The following is a 5,476-nucleotide window of genomic DNA, read 5'->3' on the forward strand; positions in this document are numbered from 1 at the left end:
TGATTTGGGATTGTCTTTAATCCAAGCTTCTAGAAAAGCTAGCAAACTTTATACCTCAAAATAATTCGTAAGATGACAATGCTACTGTGATGAAAAATGAGAGTGCGTATGTTATTGAGTAAATGGATAGTTTTTCATTAGGATTTAATGTCCCAATGCAGCAAAGGGAGTCCAACTGAATCATACAAGAGTACATTTAAACCTAGTATATATTTATGGTCTTTTTAGAATGGATTTGAAACATTTATGAGATTATCTAGATTATTTGTTGGATTATCTGTGGAAATGATGTCTTTGTTTCTTAAATAGAGACCCATATGAAATCCCACTAATACAAATTAGGATCAGTCTTAATGTAAAAAGATTTATGAGAAAGTAGAATTCTCTATCAATTTCAACATAACATTAGAGAACACAGACTAGCCTAACCTTAATGCACTTAATTTATCCATTACTTTTACATGAAATCATAGTGCAAACCATTAAAATGAAACCTTAGGTAAAGGATATGGTTGTGAGTGAATTCCTACGAAAATATGTGTGTGAGAGAGAAAGAGGAAAAAAAAAACCATTTATGAAAAGAAAAAAACCATCAATAAAAAAAAGAAGGAGAATAAAAGTTCTCTTGTCTGCCATCGAAGTGCACTGTAATTTGATGCACCTTTTTATATGAATGAAGTAAATTTTGTACATTTCATAATGATGAATGGGCAAACATAAAATTTCATAAGATTGTTACAGATCTTGTACATTTCAGTTAAAATTTAGAAGTACACAAAATGTATATCTTGCAATTTCAATCAAAGAAAAAGTTTTAGATTTTGGTACCTCCATTTATATAATTATTTTAAAAATATATCTTCCTCAAAATTGTATTGCTACGTAATAATGATCCAAATTTTCCAGCCTATTGTAAAAATAAAACAAATATTCCTCAAAACTACATTTGTATGTAATAATGGTTCTAATTTTCCAGTCCATTGTAAAAAGAACACAAGTGAAATGTAACTTAGGATGAGAAGAAAACAAACAAACAAGGGGAAAAAAAGAACCAAGGGTTTAAATGGAGATTGGTGATGTCCCTCCTCAAATATCAAATTCAAGGTGTTCAAACTTAAGTATATATGCATGTCTCTAGCTCCTTCACCATTGACTACTCTTATCACCATCTATTGCACTTCCATTCATTGGTCACTCATTTCCACACTGTTTTGTTTGTTTTAATGATATTCAAACTAGGTACATAAGGATTTTTTTTTTTTCATCTCCTTCTTTACTTTTTACTCAAAGATCTAAGAGAAGTTTTTGCTTATTCCAACTATTGTTTTCCATTTGATGTTTTGTTTGTAGTTAAAAAGTCTGTCTACATCTAAGAGAAGCTTTTACTCATTCATACTATTTTTTTTATTTGTAGTTAAAAAGTTTCTTTGCTTGTAACAAGTAAGTCCTCCCAATCATGAGTTAGCTCTCTAATTTCTCAGTCACAAGATGGTAAGTTTCTTTAAGGCAATTATTTGCTCTTTTCACATTCTCTCTAATATCTCTCTCTATATTTTGTAGTGGAACTTTAACTTGTCAGTACTTTATTTTTATCAAGGAAAATGATCATAAATAATTAGACTTGCAGTTCTGTTATTTGGTCATTAGTAGATTTGGTCTAGTGGGTAGGTTTATTTTGGATTTAATTCAATTCCATTGAATGTCAAGTAATTTAATGAGTTACAACTTTTTTTTAATGGTGAAGCATGTTTGAATGCCATAAAAAGAGTAATGAACTTCATAAATATTGGGATATTGCCTAATGAAACTCTTTTTCCTGTTACATAATCACTTATAGTATTCAAAACTTTCAACAATTATATAATGTGGATCTAGTAGTGTTTGCCATTTGAAGAAACGAGATCTCCATTATTTCCAAGACTAAAAAAGTATATATCAAATTGATGGTTGAGAACTAAATTCAACTTGTAAATAACACTAATATATGCTTTGTGTCCCTAAACCTTAGAAAAATCAACAACTCTTGTAACCTACTAAATAAAAAAATATATGCGATGTATGATTAGGGATATGTTATGAAAAGCCCTAATTCCTTTCATTATAAAGCTCCACATTCTTTGACATTGTTCTTCTTAAAATATTACCATCTCTATTTTTATTTTTGAAAGGGACAAAGACCTATTGTTATTATATATTATATTATTATTATTATTATTATTATTATTATTATTATTATTATTATTCAATTTACTCATTAGTATTGTAAAAGAATATTGTCTATTTGAGAAACTTAAGGGGACTACATTATCATCAATGTATGGGTTTGCTTGTGAAGTTGATTCCTTTATATTTTGAGTATTAACTTTTTTTTTTTTGCTAAGTCTAATTAAATTTATTTGCTCATGAATTTTCAAGAAAATATATTTTGTTTTTCTTCTACTAGGCAAATAACAAATGTATTAAAGAATTTAAATATATTTCATTTTAATGTGTTTAGCTACTTAGGTAGGATTTAAATAAGTACATGCATAAAATATTAGACTTCTCATTCTAATATCTTTGTATGGCAAAAATTTCCCTTATTACATCGTAAAGACATTTAAGTTGTCAAAGAGTGAAAATGGTTCTATTAATGAACTAGTTTGAAATTAACAACTTCTAAATTTTTCCAGCATGTGAATGAGACTTTTTTTTCCCTACAAATGATGCTTGAATTGTCCACAATATAAGGAAAACATAATATTTTTGAAGTTACTCTTTTATGCTTGGCTCATTTTTTAAAATTTTAACAGTCTCTCATTTTGTTCTTTGGGTACATATTTGGACAAGGCTGAATAATATGTGTTCCCTATTTTGTGTACTTGAAGAAATGTTGCAAAAAATTTTCATTCCCCATTTTGTGTACCATGGGGAAATGCTGTCGAAATATTTCTAAGATGAAACGAAACATAATAGCAATTGACACATAGGGATTATGTATTCCTATATGGGATATGAACCACCACCTAAACTAGGAAGTTGGAGATGTTAGAATGCATAAGACAGGTAGTATAAGTTGATTTTAGTTTAACAAGATAGAATAAGAGTTAATTATGTTTCTTGGTTTAATATTTCCATATGTAATTTTATTTCAATTTTACGGAAATATGCATATTAAGCTATCTTTGAAGATACGAGAGTAAATAAACCCTTAAACCAATGTAAGATATATTTATGTCCTATTTATATAGTAGAACTTCAACTAAATAGGATCATAATTCTATAAGAGAACCATATTTTTTACTTTGGTTCAATACCAATTGAAATTAAATGTACTTCATAAAATGAAATACCATGAAGTTATAGGAATTTTAAATTAATAATTTGTGGCATTAACTACAATGACATGAATTGAATAAGACAATTTTTAAAATTAACTATCCCACTTTGATATACTTGTAGACCACATGGGTATATTAGATTATGAATCCTTTTGATCTATGATATAACATTATATAACATTTCAAATTAGTGTTAAAATAATAGCATTTGTACACAAGAAAAAAAATGGTATAATGCATGGAGCAAGAGCCCTCACTCTTAACAAGTTGATTCTAATCTTAAAATTCCTTAAAGTTTAATTCATTGTGTATTTGAGCCCTCACTCTTAACAAGTTGATTCTAATGTTAAAATTCCTTAAAGTTTAATTCATTGTGTACTTGAATCATAGAATGGATCAAAGTTGGATGTTTAAAGACAGAAGGTTAAGGGAGCATGAGGAAGGAGTTGAAAACTTCATTAATTTTGCATTAGAACATTGTTTGAATCAAAGTGTCATTCGTTGTCCCTGTATGCGATATGGAAACCTAAATATCATACACCTAACAAGATTTGGGAACAATAGTATTGACCAAAGTTATCGTACATGGTATTGGCATGGAGAAGTAGGTCCTATTAATAGACAACCAAATGAAATGAAACAATTTTTTGACACGATCGATTGTGGTGATGCTACTAGTACTATAAAAATGGTTCATGCTATAAAGGATGAGTTCATGAAAAACCTAATGTAATTTGAAATACTACTTGAAGATGTTGAAGAACCTTTATATCTTATTTTCATAAAGTTCACAAAGCTTTCTGCATTAGTTAAATTATACAATGTAAAGGCACAATAGGTGGTTAGATAAAAGCTTTTAAAATTTACTCTAAATATTAGGGGATATGCTCCCAATGAACAATGAGATGCCCTTATCCATATACAAGGCTAAGAAAATATTGAATGTATTAGAAATGGAAGAGAAAAAGATACATGCATGCCTAAATGATTGCATACTTTATAGGAATGAGTTGAAAGATGCCTCTTCGTGTCCTACTTATGGAATGCCTAGGTAGAAGGTAAACAAGTCAAGGGTGAGAAACATTAAGAGGATTCCTACAAAGGTGTCATGGTATTTCCCACCCATCCCTAGGTTTAAGAGGATGTTTCAATCTCCCAAAACAATGAAAAACCTAAAATGGCATGCACAGGGAAGAAAAAATAATGGTAAACCCTAGACTTGCGATTTCAATGGATGTGTGAACCCATATTTTTCACGTGCGTCCTCACTCAATGATGAGACTTTTTTTCTTAGTGAAAATTTGATTTTTATAAAATTGGAGTTACCACTTATTTTTAATTATTTTTAAAAGAAATAAATAAATAAGAAATAAAACCCTAAAAAATGACTTATTATTTGAAAAACATGTCTTTGAAAAATCCGAGTAAAGGTTTGGAGGTTAAGTTACCTATCGAGAAGGTACCATAAAGGTACCACCCCTCTAAGCCCTGAAAATATGTCTCTACTAACTAAGTCGAGGTAAGCATGAAAATTGATCAATAAATCAAGGATACCAAAGACAGCAAAGGTGATAAAGTCTAAGGATAAACAACATGTTATTCATATCCAAATAAACATACCAAAGAAATTGATCATAAGAGAAGGAACGATGAGCATACCTGAACTACAACTCAAAGCACTTTCATGAAAACAAAAAAGTTAGTTTAAAAAATGATACAACACATAACTCATCTCATTTAAGAAAGCCAAGCAATAACTAAAGCATAAGAAACAATATGAAGCATGAGGGCATCTGACATACAAAGTTTGCAACTTTATATAGGATTAAAGAGATAAAGGGTGTAGAGAGTGTACCTTGATAGCATACATAGCTTACAATGCACTTGCATATAGTTAAAGAGGGTTAGATCAATTATAACAACAAATGACTATGAAAATGAATCCTAATATACATGGTTATGTACAACTTAAATGAAATGGCAAGAATCTAAAGTAGTATCAACTATCACATAGGACATGTATACAACTCATTGTTAAAGCTAAACTATGTACAAGATAGCTGGAAATACCAAAATCAGAGACTACCAAAACATGCAGCAAAGGATTAGAATAATAACATCTATAAGAAAAATCCTAAATAAATATCCAAAAGCAT

Source organism: Vitis vinifera, chromosome 13 (genome assembly GCF_030704535.1).
Source record: "Vitis vinifera cultivar Pinot Noir 40024 chromosome 13, ASM3070453v1".
In the NCBI taxonomy this organism is placed as follows: domain Eukaryota; kingdom Viridiplantae; phylum Streptophyta; class Magnoliopsida; order Vitales; family Vitaceae; genus Vitis; species Vitis vinifera.